Source organism: Leopardus geoffroyi, chromosome C3 (assembly GCF_018350155.1).
Source record: "Leopardus geoffroyi isolate Oge1 chromosome C3, O.geoffroyi_Oge1_pat1.0, whole genome shotgun sequence".
Lineage (NCBI taxonomy): Eukaryota > Metazoa > Chordata > Mammalia > Carnivora > Felidae > Leopardus > Leopardus geoffroyi.
Genome location: NC_059338.1, coordinates 43741513 through 43763409, shown reverse-complemented (window position 1 = coordinate 43763409; position 21897 = coordinate 43741513). Strand labels below are relative to the sequence as shown.

Below are 21897 nucleotides of genomic sequence, written 5' to 3'. Positions count from 1 at the left end.
CTCAGAGCCTGGAGCCTGCTTTGATTCTGTGTCTCCCTCTCTCTCTGCCCCTCGCCTGCACACACACACTCTCTCTCTCTCTCTCTCAAAAAACATAAAATAAAAAATAAAATAAAATAAAAACAAAGACGGTAGGGGTGCCTGGGTGGCTCAGTTGGTTGAGCGACCGACTTCAGCTCAGGTCATGATCTCACGCACGATTTGTGAGTTTGAGCCCCGCATAGGGCTCTGGGCTGACTGCTCAGAGCCTGGAGCCTGCTTCAGATTCTGTGTCTCGGTCTCTCTCTCTCTGCCCCTCCCCCACTCATGCTCTGTCTCTGTCTCAGAAATAAATACACATTAAAAAAAATTAAAACAAGGGCTGTAGCGAGAGACAAAGACAGGCAGTACATAATGATAAACATCAATCTGACAAGAGGATATAACAATTGTAAATATGTATACATCCAACATAAGAGCACCTAAATACATAAAGCAAATATTAACATACATGAAGGGAGAAATTGGCAGCAATACAATAACAGTAGGGAATTTTAACACCCTGCTTATATCAATGAATAGATCATCCAGACAGAAAATCACCAAGGAAACATTGACTTTGAACTACACATTAGACCAAATGGACCTAACAGATACATGCAGAACATTCCATCCAAAACAACAGATTACACGTTTTTTTTTCTAGTGCACGTGGAACGTTCTCCAGGGTAGATGTCAGACCACAAGTTACCATATGTTAGACCACATAGAAAGTATCAATAAATTGAATTAAGTTTGGAATCATATCAAACACCTTTTCTAACCACAACAATATGAAATTAGAAATCAATTATGAGAAAAACACAAACATGGAGAGTAAGCAACATGCTACTAAATAACCAAAGGGTCAGTGAAAAAATAAAATATGAAATTAAAAGTTACATGGAAACAAAAAATTGAAAATACAATGGCCCAAAAACTTTAGAATGCAGCAAACGTAGTTCCAATAGGAAAGTTTATGGTACAAAGGCCTTCCTCAAGAAATAAGAAAAATCTCAAATAAACAGCCTAAACTTACACCTAAAGGAACTTGAAAAATAACAAATTAAATCTAATGCTAGTAGAATGAAGTAAATAATAATGATTAGACAGAAATTAATGAAATAGACAAAGAAAACAACAGAAAAGATGAACCAGAGCTAGTTCTTTGAAAAGATAAACAAAATTGATAAACCAGTTTTGTTCACCAAGAAAAAAAAAAAGAGGACTCAAATAAAATCAGAAATGCAAGAAGAGAAATAATATTTGACACCACAGAAATACAAGGATTGTAAGAGACTACTATGAAAAATTATATGCCAACAAATTGGAATAGAAGAAATGGATACATTTCTAAAGACCTACAATCTTCCAAAACTGAATCAGGAAGAAATAGAAAATTTGAATAGACCAATTACTAGTAATGAAATTGAATTGGTAATCAAAAAACTTGGGAACAAACCAAGGTTTGGGACCAGATGGCTTCATAGATAAAGTCTACCAAATATTTAAAGAATAGTTAATGCATATTATTCTCAAAGCATTCCAAAAAAGTAGAAGAGGAAGGAAAACTTCCAAATACATTTTATGAGGCCAGTATTACCCTGATGCCATAATCCAAATTACGATCAAAAAAGAAACTTCAGGCCAATATCTCTAATGAACATAGATTTAAAAATCCTCAACATAATATTAGCAAAATGCATTCAACAATACATTAAAAGGATAACTCACAAGAATCAAGTGGGATTTATTTCAGAGATTCAAGTGTGGTTCAATATTCACAAATCAGTCAGTGTGATAAAACATATTAACCACAGAAAGAGTAAAAACCATATGATCTCAATAGATGCCAAAAAAGCATTTGACAAAATTCAAGTTTATGATAAAAATGTTCAACAAAGTGGGTTTTAGAGGGAATATACCTCAACATAAAAAAGGCCATATATGACAAACCCACAGCTAACATCATACTCAATGTTGACAAACTGAGAGCTTTTCCTTTAAGATCAGAACAAGACAAGAATATCCACTCACCACTTTTATTCAACGTAATGCTGGAATTCCCAGCCATACCAATCAGATATGAAAAATAATTAGGGTGGGAGGAGTTAAGATGGTGGAAAAGTATCAGGACCCTAAGCTTTCCATTCCCCTCAAACACAACTGCCTTGAGGTCAGATCACTTGGAACACCCAGAAAACTGATCTCTGGAGTGGCAGAAGGATCTCCACAGTTGGAGGGAGACAGTTTGACAGGTAGTAGGTGTGTGGAAGTGAATTAAGAGAGAGAAAAACAGCAGTGCTGTGGAAGGAAGGGAACCCTTTTCATGGAGAGACAAAGGGAGAGAAAGAGAGAGGGGTTGAGAAAGTGCAGCATTGAGTTCGCACAAGAGAAAAACCTCTCTGGGGAGAGCACACCTGGGGAGTAGGGAGCTGGCCCTGGAGTGCATAGCGTCATGTGGGGATCTCTGGGGTGCACTGGGAGAGAACATTCCCCTTCCTGGAGTACTTTTGGAAGAGGGCATATTGCCTTCCCAAGGACAAAAACCCTGCAGACACTAGTCAAAGGCCTTTCATCAGCAGGGGACAGACATGCACCCAGAGGAATATAACCTTCAGGGGTGCTACACCATCGATTCCACATACTGTGCAGGTGTCCCTGCTTTTCAGGGACAGGATTTCAGACACAGCATGGAGAGGCTCTACTCCAGAGGAGGGGAGTGGATCTGCACAGTGCCAGGTCCTTTAAAACTCTGGGTTTTGAATCCCAGCCACATGCCAAAGAAAAAAAACGCAGAGGAGTGGTACAGGGTAAGCTGACTGCTATTAGAATAGGAGAATATATTTGCAAGTGACATATTAGATAAAGGGTTAGTGTCCCAAATCTATAAAGAACTTGTCAAACTCAATACCCAAAAACAAGTAATCCAGTGAAGAAATGGGCAGAAGACATGAATAGACACTTTTCCAAAGAAGACATCCAGACGGCTAACAGACACATGAAAAGATCCTCAACATCACTCATCATCAGAGAAATACAAATCAAAACCACAATGAGACACCACCTCATACCTGTCAGAATGGCTAAAATTAACAACTCAGGCAACAACAGATGTTGGCGAGGATGCGGAGAAAGAGGAACACTTTTGCACTGCTGGTAGGAATGCAAACTGGTACAGCCACTCTGAAAACAGTAGGGAAGTTCCTCAAAAAATTAAAAATAGAACTATCCTATGACCCAGCCGTTGCTCTATTAGGTATTTATCCTGAGGATACAAAAATGCTGATTCAAAGGAGCACATGTACCTCAAAGTTTATAGCACCACTATCAACAATAGCCAAATTACGGAAAGAGCCCAAATGTCCATCAACACACTGGAATACTACTCAGTGATCAAAAAGAATGAAATCATGCTATTTGCAACAGCATGGATGGAGCTAGAGGGTATTATGCTAAGTGAAATAGTCGGAGAAAGACAAATACCACAAGATTTTACTCATATGTGGAATTTAAGAAACAAAACAGAGGAACATAGGGGAAGGGAAAGAAAAATAAGGTAAAAACAGATAGGGAGGCAAACCATGAGACTCTTAAACATAGAGAACAAACTGACAGTGGCTGGAGGGAAGGTTGTTGGGGCTATGGGCTAAATGGGTGATGGGCATTAAGGAGGGCACTTGGGATGAGCACTGGGTATCACATGTAAGTGATAAATCACTGGGTTCTACTCCTGAAGCCACTACTACACTGTATGTTAACTAAATTAAATTGAAATAAATAAATTTAAAAAAAGAATTAAAAGGCATATAAATTGGTAAGGAATAAGTAAAATTGTCACTATATATAGAAAATCCTAAAGACTCCACCAAAAAAAAAAAAAAAAAAACCTATTAGAAATGATAAATAAGGTCAGTGAAGTTGCAGGATACAAAATTAACATACAGAGGGGTGCCTGGGTGGCGCAGTCGGTTAAGCGTCCGACTTCAGCCAGGTCATGATCTCGCAGTCCATGAGTTCGAGCCCCACGTCAGGCTCTGGGCTGATGGCTCAGAGCCTGGAGCCTGTTTCCGATTCTGTGTCTCCCTCTCTCTCTCTGCCCCTCCCCTGTTCATGCTCTGTCTCTCTCTGTCCCAAAAATAAATAAACGTTGAAAAAAAAATTTAAAAAAAAATTAACATACAGAAATATGTTGCATTTAAAAATAAATAAACATTAAAAAAAATTTTTAAAAATGGGGCATCTGGGTGGCTCAGTCGGTTGAGCGTCCGACTTCAGCTCAGGTCATGATCTCGTTGTCTGTGAGTTCAGGCCCCACGTGGGGCTCTGTGCTGACAGCTCAGAGCCTGGAGCCTCTTTCAGATTCTGTGTCTCCCTCTCTCTCTGCCCCTCCCTGCTCATGCTCGGTCTCTCTTTCTCTGTCAAAAATAAATAAACATTAAAAAAATTTAATAACAAGAAATATGTTGAATTTATACATGTTAATAATGAAGTAGCAGAAATAAAAATTAAGAAAATAATCCTATTTACAATTACACTAAAAAGAATAAAGTACCCAGGAATAAACTTAACCAAGGAAGTGTAAGACCTATACTCTGAAACCTGTAAGAAACTGATGAAAAAAATTGTATATGACACAAATAGTGATACCACATTGTTGAAATGCCCATACTACTCATGTGCGTTCAGATTCATCAAAATACCAAGAGCACTTTTCACAGAACTAGGATAGTCCTAAAATTTGTATGGAATAGCAGATACTCCCAAATAGCATTAGCAATCTTCAGAAAGAAAAACAGAACTAGAGGTATCACAATCTCAAATTTCAAGGTATATCACAAAGTTACAGTATTCAAAACAGTATGGTATTGGCACAAAAATAGACACATAGGTCAATGAAACAGGATAGAGAGTCCAGAAATAAAGCCGTGCATAGATGATTAATTAATCTATGACAAAGGAGGAAAGAATATACAATGGGTAAAAGACAGTCTTTTCAATAAATGTTGGGAAAACTGATGGCTACATGCAAATGAATGAAACTAGACCCCTTTCTTATACCATACACAAAAACTGAAAATGGAATCAAGATCTAAATGTGAGACCTGAAACCATGAAAGAAAACATGGGTAGTAATCTCTTTGTTATCAGCCTGAGCAACATATTTATGGATATGTCTCTCTAGACAAGGGAAAAAAAAAAAAAAAACAAACTATTGGAACTACACCAAAATAAAAACATTTTGCACATTTCATTAACAAAATGAAAAGGCAACCTACTGAATGGAAGAAGATATTTGCAAATGATAGATCTGATAAAGGGTAATATCCAAAATATATAAAGAAATTATATAAGTCAACACCAAAAAACAAAAAACAAACCAAAAAAACCCAATCCAATTAAAAAATAGGCAGAGGACCTGAATAGATATTTCTCCAAAGAAAACAGACAGGTGGCCAACAGACACATACAAAGAAGCTCAACCTCACTCATGATCAGGGAAATGCAAATCAAAACCATAAGGAAGTATTACCTCACAACAGTCGAATGGCTAGTATCAAAAAGACAAAAAAATAAGTGTTGGCAAGGGTATGAAGCAAAGGGAACTTTCTTATACTGTTGGTGGGAATGTAAATTGGTGCAACCACTGTGGAAACAGTAAGGATGTTTCTTCAAGAAATGAAAAGGTAGAAATACTGTATGATCCAGTAATTTCATTTGAGTATTTCCCCAAAGAAAACAAAAACTCTAATTTGAAAAGATATATGCATTCCTATGTTTATTGCAGCATTATTCACAATAGCCAAAACATGGGAAGCCCAACTGTCCATCCATAGATGAATGGATAAAGAAAATATGGTGTGTCTGTGTGTATGTGTGTGTATTTGACTATTACTCAGTTATAAAAAAGAATGAGATCTCACCGCTTGTGACAACATGGATGGACCTAGAGAATATGTTGCTAAGTGAAATAAGTCAGACAGAAAGACAAATCTATGCCTTCATTTATATGTGGAATCTAAAAAACAAAACAGTGTCTTAAATTCAAGAAACAAACTGGTGGATGCCGGAGAGGAGACAGTGGAGAGCTTGGCCAAAATAAGGGGGGATTAATGGGTACAAACTTTCAATTATAAAATAAGTCATGGAGATGAAAAGTACAACCCAGGGAATATGGTCAATATTGTAATAATGTTGTATTGGACAGATGGTGACTATGCTTATTATGGTGAATAACATATAGAATTAATGACTATGTTGTACACCTGAAACTAATGTAGCATTGTATGTCAATTATACTTCAATAACTAAAACATGAAAAGGAAAAAACTTTTTACAATGTCTTAAAAGCAAACTGACAGTCCAAGAAAACTTTATTTTATTTATTTACTTATTTATTTATTTATGAGAGACAGGGACAGAGACAGAGAATGAATGGGGGAGGGATACAGAGAAAGGGAGACTACAGAATTCGAAGCAGGCTCCGGGCTCTGAGCTGTCAGCACAGAGCCTGACGCGGGGCTTGAACCCATGAACCATGAGATCATGACCTGAGCTGACGTTGGATGCTTAACCACCCAGGCACCCCAAGAAAACTTTGCTTTTTAACAAAGAGAAAACCCAGTTTTAATTTTGCATCAGTGTACTTTTGATATGAAAACTCATTTACTTAAATTTACTCCCATCTTGAAGCGGGAACCCTCTTGCACCATTGGTGGGAATCCAAACTGGTGCAGCCACTCTGGAAAACAGTGTGGAGGTTCCTCAAAAAGTTAAAAATAGATCTACCCTATGACCCAGTAATAGCACTGCTAGGAATTTACCCAAGGGATACAGGAATGCTGATGCATAGGGGCACTTGTACCCCAATGTTTATAGCAGCACTTTCAACAATAGCCAAATTATGGAAAGACCCTAAATGTCCATCAACTGATAAATGGATAAAGAAATTGTGGTTTATATACAATGGGATACTACTTGGCAATGAGAAAGAATGAAATCTGGCCTTTTGTAGCAACGTGGATGGAACTGGAGAGTGTTATGCTAAGTGAAATAAGTCATACAGAGAAAGACAGATACCATATGTTTTCACTCTTATGTGGATCCTGAGAAACTTAACAGAAGACCATGGGGGAGGGGAAGGAAAAAAAAAAAAAAGAGGGAGAGAGCCAAATCATAAGAGACTCTTAAAAACTGAGAATAAACTGAGGGTTGATGGGGGTGGGAGGGAGGGGAAAGTGGGTGACGGGCATTGAGGAGGGCATCTATTGAGATGAGCACTGGGTGTTGTATGGAAACCAATTTGACAATAAATTTCATATTAAAAAAGAACACACACAGTACAAAAAAAAATTTACTCCCATCTTAGCCAGTATTAACCAGATATAAATTTCGTTTTCAAAGATTCTTTTTCCATAAACCGTTTACAACTTTCTTTTTTACACTAAGACTTTGTCTCATGTTATCTCTCTTTTCCAGCCTCTGTTTGGAGAAACTTTTTTTCTCCCCTCAACAAAAGTGCATTTCCATTTTTCATACCTTCTTTTAACTGAAAGCATACATCCTCCTTTTTATTTTATATGGAGATGTTTCCTTTCTTATTTCTAGCAGCTTTAACCACACATATTAATTAGCATATGTGCTGCCAAAGTGAGGACTTATATTAATTAAAATTCTTAACTCTTAGAAACTAATTTCTAGTGAGATCTTAGTAGTAACCAATTATAAACTGTTACACCTGCTTTTTTTTTGATTAGCAAATTTATGAATACATTTTATTCTAGAAATATGTGCTTCTTCACAGTATGATCTTTCAAATAAACATAAAACATGTCTACTCACAAACCCAAAATGTATCTTTATTATTTTTTTTAAGTTTATTTACCTATTTTGAGAGACAGAGATAGAGAGAGCGAGCTCAGGGAGAGAGAGAAATCCAAGCAAGCTCTGTGCTGTCAGCACAAAGCCCAACAAGGGGCTTGAACTCACCAACAGTGAGATCATGACCTGAGCCAAAATCAACAGTTGGATGCTTTGACTGAGCCATCCAGGCACCCCCTCTTTAGTTTCTTTTAATTGGGAAGACCAAAGTAGATAAACCTACATTCAGTAATTAATGTTTCACTATTTTATCTTATTTGAAAATAATGTGGATATTCAATGAATTTAAATAATCACCTAACTTAGCAAAATTGTATAGTTCCAGGTTACCAAAAATTTTTGGAAGCTATGTAAAAAAAATTTTTTTAATGTTTATTTATTTTTGACAGAGAAAGAGAGAGAGAAAGAGCATGACAGAGAGGCAGAGAGAGAGGGAGACACAGAATTGGAAGCAGGTTCCAGGCTCTGAACTGTCAGCACAGAGCTCAAATGTGAGATCATGACCTGAGCCGAAGCTGGAGGCTTAACCAACTGAGCCACCCAGGCACCCTGGAAGCTATTTTTAAGTATGCATACCATAAAATACCATTGTTGTTTTTTAATCTATAAATATTTATATTACTTACATCTATTTAAATCCTTTGTTCCCAAGAATTATGTTTAGATTACCCACAAAAACTTCATGAGACATTAGACAAATTATTATTCTAAGTTATTTTTTGGTGACAAATTTTGTTACAGGGATAACATGAACTTATTTGATTAATAAACCTGGATAGAATAAAAGTATTATATTTAATACTGATAACTCTAAAGACATATCTTTTTTTTTTTTTAAAGACAGGTCTATTTTCAATAAACCAACAATCTTAAATTAGTTTTAATACTAAATATTATCCCAGATCATATAAACCTAAAATTCATTTGTTAGTGTTTCTATTTTTGAGAATTTTATGAATATTGGATTTATATAAGTGCTTAAATTTTTTAAGCCAAGTAAATGGAGTTCCTTTATGAATTAATTTTGGCAATACCTTCCAGAGGTAGAAAAATACCATATATATAATGTATATACATACACATGTGGAGATGACTTTTAAGATTTTTCTTTGTCCCTGGAAGTAACCTCAAGAAGGCTGTGCTGGTAGAGTTTGGGCACAAGATCCCTTTCAGCTGTGTGGATTTTAAAAAGGCCTCTATGCCTTTTTTCCTCAAGCTCACATGACTGTGGACTGTTTACATTTCAAAGACTTGGTAAGATTTCTAACTTTGGGGAACAGAGAAAGAATGCATTTTTTTTTCTAAGAGTTTCAGGGTAATTGTAATATACCTTTTAGAAGTACAGGACAATTTTGCTTCAATATCCTCATCTTTATCTACAGCATTTTGAGAAAAATAGGTGAGGTTTGGAGGTTAGTAAAGATACATTAGTAAAGAGTTACATTTCTGGTTTTGCAGAGATTTACAAGACAAAGACAGGTTTTTTAATTGCCCCCAAAGACCTGAATTACAGCCTAAATATTAGGGGGCTGACTCACCTTTTTAATCAAACTTGCTACTTTATACTAGAGAGATTTTTAACTAAAATAGGTATCAAAAGACTTATGCCTTTGTAAGGTCTGTATAGAGCATTTCAACAAAAGCCTTGTTTCTGAATACACAATTCAACATTGGTTTCTCTTAGTCCCTAAACGTGGCCTTGTGTTGATCTTTTGTAGGAGATTTTGGTCACCTGTTTTATCTGTGAGGAGAATGTTGAGAATGGCCATTAATTTTTCCAATTCCTAATTTAGTAAGATCTTCTGAAAGTGGAGGTAAAGGGCTGTATAATCTAAAAGATCTACTGTTCAGGGGACATGAATTTCATTTTGGTGGGGGTCTAGGATACATCTGCGAAGGACATTGCATAGGAACATCTGAAGCTGGCAGAGCCAGATAACAGGGCTCTGAACAGTAGGCACAAAGCCAGCCTTACTACCAGTCTCAGGAGCTTGTATTAAATTCATTTCCTCACTTTCAGCATTTATATGAGAAACCTGTATACTTTGAACCTAGAGATTAGTCCAGAGTACTCCCTGTAAATCACGTAGAGAAAGGGAAGTTAAAACAGGCAGATGACACCAGATTGTGAGAAGGGAAATTGACATTAGGTGCGGACATTACTTTCTGTGTTAAGTCTAATTTCTTTTCTTTCACCTTATCAAGGGAATCCCTAAGGCTAGCTGTCATACTTATAAGACAATTTTGAGAGCTCTATAAGGATTTTTTTTTCTTTCAGATATAGCCATTTTGAAGGATCCATTGTCCAGCCATTGACAAGTAGGATCTTACTTATCATCAATAGCCACCCATAAGCCTTTTTATGGAATGACCTGGAGGCAATTTTCCAGGCTTAGACCATGGATGCAAGAGGGATCCCTGGAGAGGGCATAGATGATGTGGAGCCAAAGATCCAAAAGTTTACTACCAAAAATAGTTTAAGAAAGCAAAAGCCTTTGTTTTACTGGCTTACTACTGGGTGGTGTAGTAAACATGGTGTCTTTGGTCCCAGGGAAACTTGAGACACCCCCAATCACAGACCTGTTAACTTGTGATGCTGGGCACATGCTACTGATACGTTTCCAGCACCAGTAAACAATAAAGGCTAAGATAATAAAGGTCCCTAAAGGGCTGGGACTTCTTGTTTATTTTTTTGAGAGAGAGGGAGAGAGAGAGAAAGAGAAAATGTGACTGGGGGAGGGACAGAGAGAGAATCCCAAGCAGGCTCTGCGCCACCAGCACAGAGCCCGAGGCTGGGCTTGAACTCATGAACTGTGAGATGATGACCGGAGCCGAAATCAAGAGTCGGTTGCTTAATTGACTGAACCACCCAGGGGCCCCAGGGCTGGGACTTCTTATGAGAAATTCTCCTGAGAGCTAGCATCAATACTGCTAGCAATTATGTGTCCTGAAACCCTGGTCAGTTTCATCAGCCACTAAGGTACACCCAAGTAAATATACCCTCCTGATGGTGGAGACCAGAGAGAATATTGTCACAGGTCACAAAGCCAGGCTCTTAGGACATAGAACAAGGCGAAATGAAAAACCTCATCCAGTTTTTACATATAGGAACCACGGCAAAATTTGTCTAAACAGACTCCATCCAGCCTTATGAGAATCATGAACTCTCCACTTTGTGAGGTTGGTTCAAACAGAAGGCTGATAGATCCCATACCTGCCTTCCTCTATGGCGATTCCCTTTTATGACAAATGATACGAATACAAAGAAAAACTGTGACCATCTCTGGAAGAAAACCAAGGGTATGCTACCAATTTACCAGAGTTGCTAAGCCCAAGGAACCAGTTCCATGAATATTTTCTCCTACTGATCTAAATTTAGAGAGAGAGAAAAAGGACTCTCCCAGGGGCGGATATGGCAAGAATTCCTACCTTTTGCTGGCTTTTTGTCAGATGTCCCAGGATTTCTCAGCTTCAGCAGTATCCCGCTAGGAAAGTTTATCCTGCCAACTATGCTGTTGTGGAGGAAAAATTTTTTCTATTATTCAAGATTCTTCTAGCTGGCCTAAGAATTAAATGGACACATGACCGATTAACAGAAGATAACACAAAATTTAATTAACTGTGCATGGAGGCTCAATACTAAAATTGAGACCCAAAGAAACGACTGAGCAGGTAGCTTTCATATTACAATAAACTTGAGGAATTGGCAGTAAAAACAAAATTTATGTCTGAGACCTTCAATTAGTAAGGAATTCTAAACAGAATTTGGGCTGGGGTAGTAATTAGTAAAAGTAACAATGTTTATGTAAATAGCCTTTTGTGCTCTGAATTCGCTATTTCTGGTGTTAATGATGTCTTTCTACTTTCTGTACAGGAAGGGTATCTTTCACAGGAGAGATCTATTTCCTGCTTTCTTGAGACAAGAAGGGCTTTGGGTGTTCTTCTTGCACTATTTATTAAATGACTTCTAATTCAAAATGATCAATATGCCAAAATGGCACATTTTGGGGCAGACTACCCCTGACCCCCGTATGCACATTTGTGTAGATTAGGACTTAGAATGAGGCAGATGCCATGGACCCTCAAGAGACTGCTCTTCAGACCAGGATACTCCAGACACTGCTCAGTTCTAGGTCTTTGGTTTCCCAGACCTGTGCAGCAGGCATGTACGTGGTATGCATTTTAACAGCCACCTTTTTGCAGATGGGGCCCTCCGGTGTGGAGGCTGGGCTGGTCTACACCACCTATATAGCTTCCAGGGAAGGCAGAACCTACCTTCAAAACCTTCTGAGGCATCAACTTTAAATTGTAAGCAGTCAGTCTACATCTGACTAGCCGCCCTGATGAGGACCCAATTTTTTTCAGCAATCAAGGCACCCAGGTGTCTCTTACTGAAGGATACCCCTGCCAGACTGCCCAGCCTCACCCTGGAAAGGCATCCAGTTTCCTCCAACCATAACTTCAGGGGGAATATGCACATTAGTGATGATTAGGGCTTGGAATTAGGCAGATGCTTTTAATCCACAAAAGCCAACATGCCATCTTTCAATACTTGGTCTGTTCCAGGTCTCTGGCTATCCTGACCTGCATGGCCCACACATATGCTATATGTCCCCCCGCCCCCCAATATCCAGCCACAGGAATCCAAGGCCCTCCAGGCACGTGAAGCTCAGGCTAGTCCTCAACATCTGCATAGCTCCCTGGGTGGAAGAATCCCTTACCTGAAAGTCTTTCTGAGGAGGCAGCTTTAAACAGGAAAGGCAGTCCACATTTGGACTGGCTCTCTGATGAGGTTCCAGATTTCCCTAGCAATCAAAGGTAACTGGTGTCTCCTATCAGAGGACATCTGGCCATCTGCCAGGACCTACCCTGGTAAGGCAGGACGTCTTACTTCTGATCTGCCTTCATGGGAAATATGAACATCTGTTTAAGTTCGAGCTTGGAAATAGATACCTTGTACCCTAAACAGCCCCCTCATGTGACTGGGCTTGTGCCCATATTTTTCCAGCAACAGGTTCCTGGCTACCCTGACATGTACAGCCTGCAATGTGCAGTATGTACCCACCTGTCAGCCTTGGGTAGCTGGGGCACTACAGGCCTCTGCAGCTCCAAATGGTCCTCATCCACTTGCATTACAGGGCAGAGTGTACAGAATCCCAAAAAGTCTTTCTGAGGCATTAGCTTTAAGGGTGGAAAGAGCTCCCATTTGGACCAGCTACCTGATGAGGTCCTGGGCTTACCAACAAGCAAGGCTCCTAGATGCCTTTAGTAAACGTTTCCTAGTCAGGCCACCTGGCTCAGTCTTGGCAGTCCAGATTAATAGTTTTATCTTCAAGGAAAACATGCAAATTTGTGTAGGTTAGGGTTTGCAATAGGCCAGATGCCATAGACTTCCAAAAGCCCATTCATGAGACCAGGATTCTCCAACATTGCCTAGGTCCTGGCTTCCTTACCTGAGCATCCTATGTACGCTCAGTATGTCTCCTGTCATCTAGACTTGGTCAACCAGAACCCTCTAGTCCTGCAGAGCTTTGGTCAGTGCCCCATCTGCAAAGCATTCAGTGTGGTGATAGCTCATCACAAAACGTATTTCCGAGGTTCCATCCTAAACTGGCATTGTCAGTCCCCCTTTGGACTGGCTACCTGATGGGATCCTGAGTTTCCCCAGCTATCAAGGCTCCCAAGTATATCTTTTCAGAGGGCACTCCAGAAATCCCACCTGATTCCTCCAGCTGTGCCCTCAGTGGCAATATGCACATTTGTGTAGCTTAATGCTTGGAATTAGACAGATGCCAGGGACTGCCAATAACCCATTCTTATGACCCAGTGTCCCCAGACACTTGCCCTGTTTTAGGTCCCTGGCAAGCCTGACCTGTGTGCCTACACATGTGCAGTATGTATCCTGTCAGCTGCCCATGGGCAACCCAGGCGCTCCAGAACTGTGGAACTAAGGCCCCTCTACAACTACCTGCATAGCCTCAATGTTGGAGGGAACCCATTTCATGAAAATTACTGAGGTGGCTGCTGAAATGAGATAGTTCCCATGTGGACTTAATGTCTGCTGGGGTCCCAGTCTCCTGCACCAATCAGGGCTCCTAGGTATCTCTTATTTGAGGGTATCCCACAGCACCCTACTTGGTTCTATCCTGGAAAGGCAAGCCAGATTCTTCCATCTCTATATTCAGTGGGAATATGCACTTTCTGTGTAGGTTAGGGCTTAGAATTAGGGAGATGCCAGATACCCTAATTCCACACTCTTGTGACCTGGCCTTTGCCAAATCTTGCCCTCTTTCAGGTTCCTGGCTACCATGACCTACATGATCCACACATGCACAGTACATGCCCTGAAAGTCACCCTTGGGTACTTGGGGCCCTCCAGAACTGTGGAACTAAAATTTATTTCCAACCATTGCATTTCAAACATACATTTAAAATACTGGTGGAAGGAGCTCATTTCCTGAAAATGGCTCTGAGGTGGGCATTAGTTACTTCAGTCCCCATTTAGACTTACTGTCCACTGTGGTCCCTGACTTTTATAGTAATCAAGCCTCTAAGAGGTGTCTTATTGGAGGGTACCCTGGCTAGGTAACCTTATCCAGCCATGGCAAGGCAAGCTGCATTACTCTAGCTCTGCCTTCCGTGGGACATTGTGCTGGGTTAGGGCTGGTAATTAGGCAGATGCCATGTAACCCAAGAGCCTGAACCTATGAGCTGCCCTCCCTGGATGCTTGCCCTGTTCCAAATACCTGGACACCCTGACTTGGGGGAGACACACATGCATAATTGCATCCTGTAAGCCAGCCTTGAACAGACCGGACTTTTCAAGTTTGTGAAACCCTGGCCAGGCCCCAACCACAGTGAGAGGGAGCCCACCTTTTGAAAAACTGCTTTAATCAGAAAGCTGCAAATGGGTGACAGTCCCCATGTGAACTTCCTGCCTGTTGGATTCAGGGCTTCTCTAGGACCAGGACTCCCGGGTGTCTCTCAAAGGAGGATCCCCGTCCTGCTGGCATGGCTGTTCCATGGCAATGCGGTTGAAAAACTTACAGCTCCGCCTCCTGGGGGAATATTCCAGAATGGGTAGGTTGTCGTTGCGCATTAGGCCAATGCCTTGTAACCCAGAATGCCTCGTCCTGTGACCCAGCCCCTCCTGACACTGCCCAGTTCAGGTAGCTGACTGCCTTCACTTTCACAGCCTGTGTACTTCTCACTCTGTCAGTGAACTCTGGGCTGTAGAGGGCTCTCCAGGCTCTGAAACTCTGGCTGGAATCCGACTACCTGAATGGCCTCAGGATGCAAGGAACCTTGAAAATCTGTCTGAGGTGGCAGCTTTAACCTGGTGATGGTCTGTCCCCATATGGACTTGCTGCCTGATGTGGTCCCAGGCTTCTCTAGGAACAGGACTCCCAGCTGTCTCCCATTGGAGGACACCCTGTCCTGCAGGCATGGCCCTTCCCTGGCAGGGCATTTGGAAAACCTCTGACTCTATCTTCAGAGGGAATATTAAACAATGGGTAGGTGCCCTTGTGCCTTAGGTTGATGCCTTGTTCCCACGGTAGCATCCCTCCTATGACCAGCCTCCTTGCCAGTCATTGCCCAGTTCCAGGTCCCTGGCTATCTTACTTTGTGGAGCTCATGCCAGTGCACTTCATACCATGTCACCTGACCTTGGGATGCAGGAAACACTCCAGGCCATAACGCAACCACCTCAATGGCTTGAGGAGGCTTGAGGAGTGTGGAGGGAGCACTCCCCTCCCCCCAGGCTGTCCTGAGGTAGCAACTTCAATCCAGCAATAGTCTGTCCCTATTTGGACTGGCTGGCTGCCTGATGCGGTCCCAGGCTTCTCCAGCAATTAAGACTCTTGGCCATCCCAACCAGTAATGCCCTGGCAAGGCAGTCCAGATTTCCCCATCTGTACCTTCAGGGAGACTATGTACATTTGCATAGGTTGAACTTTGGAAGAAGATAGAACCCAGGTACCCCTACCCAGCTCATGTGACCCAGACTCCCCTGACACTTGCCCTGTTACAGGTCCCTGGATACTCTAACTTGTGGGGTTTGCACATATGTGATAAACCCAGAATGTCCCCTTTGTGCACCCAGGGCTCTCCAGGCCCTCCCTAACCACCTGCATTACTCAAGGGTGGAGGAGGCCTATCACATCAAAATCATCTGAGGCGGTTGCTAAAATAAATGACAGACCCCATGGAGACTTCATGTCAAACACCCCCTGGGCTTTCACGGCAACCAATTCTCCCAGGTGTCTCTTAAGGGAGAACATCCCAGCCAGCAGTGCCTTCCCCAACCCCCTCATCCAACCCAGGCACAGCACTTAAGATCCCTCCAGCCCTGCCTTCAGGGAGGTTATTTGTATTTGTGGAGGTTAAGGATTGGAATTAGGCAGAATCCAGCCACCCCTGTGAAACTGAGTAAAGGAAACCTTACTAAATATTCAGGGGAATCCCTGAAGAGGGAGCAGCCTGCATAACCAGCAAGGGGAAGGAAGAGAATTCTTATCTCAGCAAGGGAGGACACTTTCCACATAGGAGTTTCTTTCCTGCATTTGAGGAAGGAAGAGCTCTCCCCACCCAGCAACAGTGCACTGACCACCTCTTACAGCCAATGAGAAACCATCACAACCTTGAACTTTTCTCTAATGAAATTTTGTTCAAAAACCCTCCCCAGTTTCTTCCTAAAACCTAATAAAAGCTGACCTTCCTTTTGTCTCTTCCAACTTGCCTGTGGCTTGCCATCGTTTGCTTGTCCTGAATTGCAATTCCTCTATTCCCAAACAAACTCATTTTGCTAGCAAAATAACTTGCAATTTTATTTTTTTGTTGACACCCCCAATAGCCCCCTCCTGTAACCCTGTTCTGTGGAATATTACCCTGTTCCATGTCCTGGGCTGCCCTGACCTGCAGGGCCTGTGCACTTACAGTCCCCACCCCCAGTCTTGGGCTTCAGAGGGCTACACTGACCTATGCAGGCTGCTCAGGTGTGGCCTGCATGCTGCCAGCTGGTATAGTGCTGCCCAGGGCACTCCAGGCCTGTGGAGCTCCGGCCAAACTTCAGCCACCTCAGTCGTCTTACGGTGGACGGTGGCCACCACCTGAAAATCTTTCTGAAGCCCCAGCTTACAGTGGCGACTGTCTGTCCCCTTTTGGACTGGCTGCCTGCTGGGGTCCTGGGCTTCTCCAGTAATCAAGTCTCTTAGGTGTCACTTACTGGAGATTCCCTAGCCATCCTGCTGGGCCCCACTCAGGCAAGGCAGTCCTGATTCCTCTAGCTCTGTCTTCAGGCACAAGATATGTGCATTTATGTAGGTTAAGGCTTGCATTAGGCAAATGCCAGGTACTTGCAAGTACCTGTGTCCTGGTGGACAGGCCTCACATGACACTCACCCTTTTACAGGTCCCTGGCTACCCTCACCTGGTGACCCACACATGCACAGTCCCCACCCTGTAAGCATCAAGCAGATTAGACCCTCCAAGCTTGTGAACCTCTGGCCAGGCCCCAATCACCTACATAGTCTTCAGCATGGAGGGAGCTCATCTTCCAAAAATTGCTCTGAGCCGAAAGCTGCAAATGGGTGATAGTCAGTCCCTATGTGGACTTACTGCCTGATGGGGTCCTGGGCTTCTCTAGGGACCAGGACTTCAAGGTGTCTCCAAATGAAAGGTAAGCTGTCTTGCTGGCAGGTCCCCACCCGGGCAAGGCAGTTGAAAACATCTAGCTCTACCTTCAGAGGGAAAAATCGCACAATGCATAGGTAGGTCTTATGCATGAGGTCGATGCCTTGTACCCCCAATCCCCGCTCCTGTGACCCAGTCTCACCTGATATGCTCTGTTCCGGGACGCTGGCAATCATGACCCGCCAGCTGTAATGTACATTCCACACCGTCTGCCAGCTTTTGGCTGTTGGAATCCTCCAGGCCTGTGAGGTTCGAACCAGTTGTCTATCACCTGCTAGCCTTCAGGGTGGAGAGAGCCCACACCCCCCCCCAAATTTTTCTGAAGCCCTAAGTTAAACTGGGAACTGTCAGGCCCCGTTCGAACTGTCTGATAGGGAGCTGACTTGTCCAGCAATTAAGGATCCCAGCTGTGTCTTATAAGGGAGCATTCCAGCTGGTCCTAGTAAGGCCGTCCAGATTTCTCCAGCTCTGCTTAAAGGGGAAAATACACATTTGTTAGGTGGAGCCTTATAATTAGACAGATGCCTGGTACTTCTAATAGTCTGGTCTTGTGACCTGGCCTTAAAAGACACTCACCTTTTCTCGGGTCCACGGCTACATTAACCTGCACAGCCCACATCATGAGGAGTATGTACCCCATTAGCTGTCCTTCAGCAGCTGGGGCCACCAGGCCTTTGGAGCTGAGACCCATCCCCAACCACCTGCACAGTCTCAAGGTGCAGGGACCCAACACCCTGAACAGCCTCTGAAATGGGAGCTGGGCAGAGCCCATGAAGACTTAGTGTCGGCTGGGTTCTGGGACTTCTGCAGTAATCAAGGTTGCCAGGTGTCCTTATTAGAGGATACTCTAGCCAGACCGCTGATTAAACCTGATCAGGCACTCCAGATTACTCCAGATCTGCCTTCAGTGAGAACGTCTATTTGTGTAGGTGAAAGTTTGGGATTAGGTACATGTCCGTTACCTCCAAAGCCCCCTCAGGTGACTGGGTCTTGCCCAACATTGCCCTCTTCCATGTCCCTGGCTTTACCTGTGTAGCCTGTACATGTGCATTATGCACCCAGAAGCTGGACTTGGGCAGACGCAGCTCTCTAAACTTGTCAAACTCCCGCCAGGCTCCAATCACCCTCATAGCTTTTAGCATGGAGGGAGCCCACCTTTCAAAAATCACCCTGAGTGAAAGCTGCAAATGGGCAATGGTTCCCATGTGAACTTGCAGCCAATGGTGTCCTAGGCTTCTCTAGGGACCAGGACTCCCAGATACGTCTAAATGGAGGATATCCTGTCCTGCCAGTGTTCCCTCCCTGGAAAAGCAGATGGAAAACCTTCAGCTCTGCCTTGTGGGGAAAACTCCGTATGGGCTCGTAGGCCCTGCATATTAGGCTGCTGACTCATACTCTGAATAGCCCCATCCTGTGACCTGGCTTCCTTCAACATTGCCTCGTTCCAGGCTATCCTGACCCACGCAGTGGGCACATGCAGTCCACGCCTCATCAGCAGGACTAGGGCTACAGGGGATCCTCCAAGCCTGTGAAATTCTGTTCAGAACCCAGTCACCTGAATTGCCTCAGGGTGTAGGGAACCCTCCACATGAAAGTCTTTGTCAGGAGGCAGCTTTAAATTTGTGACAGGTTGTGCTCATTTGGATTGGCTATCTGACGGGGGTCCTAGGCTTCTCCAGCCTCCCAGGTATCTATCATCCAAGGATATTATTCCCGGCCCCCAATGGCCAGACAGTCCAGATTCTTCCAGCTCTGCCTATGTTGTGTATTGGTTTGGTATGATGTCAAGTCCACTTGTTTATGAGAAGGACAAACTGTTTTCAGAGGTAAAGTTGTTTTGATATAAGAATGAAGGAAGTTGTGTCAGGACATCATCATCTCATCTGTTCTTGCCCATCAAAACTCAGCAACTCAGCTGCTGAGGGGCCTGGCTGGCAGCTTATCAATGAAAACAGATGATGTAACTGTCAAGGAGACATGAGACCATAAATAATGAGAGCTGTGGGGACTATTGGAGAATGCTTGCTCTGAGCAATCATAAACTTTGCTGATTTAAAATAGTTCCCAAAGACCCTGAGACAATTAGTTCCTGCCCCCAGTAAAGACAACTCTCTTAAAAGCAGGGGCAAAGCCAAGTAGCATCGTAGGGAAGATCATCTTGCTAAACAACACCCGTGCCCTTGTTCCCTAGCAACAAGCTCTAGCAACACAGAACTTTATTGCACTGACTTCTGGATGTCAGTTTTCACTTGACTAAGCCTCTCTTGAGTGTCAACTCCTATAAAGTGTTAAAAAGAGAAATCCAAAATGGAGTCCTTTGCCCCCAACAGCAACAAACCAAGATTTAGTTACAATTTCACCCTATCCCAGGAATGTGGCCTTTTATTTATTTTTAAAAGTACTCTCTAACACCCATCATGGGGCTCTAACTCATGACCCTGATATCAAGAGTGGCATGCTCTTCTGACTGAACCAACCAGTTGCCCCAACAATGTGACCTTTTAAAAGTGAATCTGGGGGTACCTCGGTGGTTCAGTTGATTAAGCCTCGGACTCTTGATTTCAGGGTCATAAGTTCAAGCCCAAGCTGGCCTTCATACTGGGTGTGGAGCCTCCTTAAAAAAAATTAAGTCAATCTGAAATTTCCTGATCGGCACCAGTGAGGTGATCTGCATGATAACAAACCCTGCTGGTCCCTCCCCACTTCAAAGAAGCTTTCCTGGCCTGAGACTAAACTTTCTTTTCTTTTGCTGATAATTTCCTTGCCCCATTCTCCCTCTTATAAAAACCTTCCATTTGTACAACTCCTCAGAGCATCTCTTTATTTGCTATTTGTGATGCTGTTGGATTCATAAATTGCTTAATAAAATCAATTAGATATTCTAATTTACTCAGTTAACTTTTTTTTTTTTTTTAACAAAAGTATGCCTCAACTAAATTTGGACTTTATTCCTATCATCTCCCTTTTCCTGGGACAATAGTGTGGTTCATTTATCATTGGTTCGGGCTATAGCATTTCTTTATTGGCTTTATTAAAAGACATTACTACCCTGTGTGCAGGTGGCTTGTAAAATTCCCAGTGAAGCTGTGTTGAGAACATTTTTGGCAAAGACAAACTCAGTCGCTGAGCTTTAATTCACCTCCTCAAACAAAACAATTGGTATAGTCTGCAACCTGAACCAAAGTAATAATAATTAACAGCAGTCATTGCTGTGAAATATGTCATATTCCATTTAAATTTGAAACAAGTGATAAATTATAATAAATTTATATTAACAAAAATCTGAAAAAGCCCATTAACGGCTTGACAAATTTTAAACTTAAGATACTGTTTACTATTTATGGTATCTTATTGAAATTATAACCAACCTTTGAATAGACAAAATTGATAGGGCTAGTATAATTTGGATGCTAATGTTGTCCGCAACAATTATCTTATTCTGCTTTACCATAGTACGAATCATTTGGAATCTTATTAGGCATCTCTCTGGTAAAGCATATATTGAACATACTTGTGAAAGGCAGCAGAACAATAGCAAATATACCTGACTTACGAACCCTTCCAAAATGATCCAAGAGGTGATTTAGGGATAGAATGGATTATATATTACCATCTGAGGATCCATAGAGACCTATTGAAGACTTTGGGCAAAAGTTAAAATTAAGGAAACTCCAGATATTGGCCTGATCAACCAATGCAGTCAATTATATCTTGTATTAGAGCAAGTAAGGAAGATCTTCTAGTGCTCTTATTAGAAGCATTAGAGTAACACAGATGCCAACAGGCAGAAAGGAAAAGTACCAGCACAAACAGTTATCTCCAGGGATGCCTGGGTGGCCCAGTTAAGTGTCTGACTCTTGATTTCCACTCAGGTCATGATCTCACAGCACAGGTCTCTCTCATCCTCTCTCTCTGCCTGTCCTGCACTCGCATACTCTCTCTCTCTCTCTCTCTCAAAATAAGTAAATAAACTTAAAAAAAAAAAAGTTATCTCCAGGTTAGGAAGAAACCCATACCCTTTTGCCTCTAAGGGCACCAATCTACATTTCAACCATTTTGACCCTCATAACATTAGCTAACTAGAAGCTAAAAGCCCATGATAATAGACAAAATTACAACAAATGATTAATATGGAACCAATCAGAGTCATTGAAGAGAGAGCTAAAACCAGATAAGAAACGACAAAAATTAGAATGGAATTCCAACAGATTTGGACACAGAAACTCAGTGGCTATTAGATTTGTGGTCCAAAGGAAGACAAAACCTGATCCTCACAAAAGTAGAGATTATGCACCTAAAACCCAT

At 42.1% G+C, this 21897-nt stretch overlaps 1 long non-coding RNA gene across 5 annotated transcripts in view; it reads right to left on the bottom strand.

Annotated features, from left to right (window-relative positions):
• LOC123584932 overlaps positions 1-21408 on the bottom strand; it is a 57394-nt gene extending 35986 nt beyond the window's left edge. For 2 of the 5 annotated variants that reach the window (XR_006705788.1, XR_006705786.1), the window contains exons 1-3: positions 17735-21408; positions 17518-17639; positions 11329-11411 (exon numbers count right to left, since the gene is read on the bottom strand). This is a non-coding gene — a long non-coding RNA (uncharacterized LOC123584932). Of the gene's footprint in view, positions 1-11328; positions 11462-12964; positions 13081-17517; positions 17640-17734 lie in introns of all 5 variants that reach the window. The other 3 variants (XR_006705789.1, XR_006705787.1, XR_006705790.1) reach the window with 3 other exon arrangements.
• Between the last annotated feature and the right edge of the window lie 489 nt (positions 21409-21897).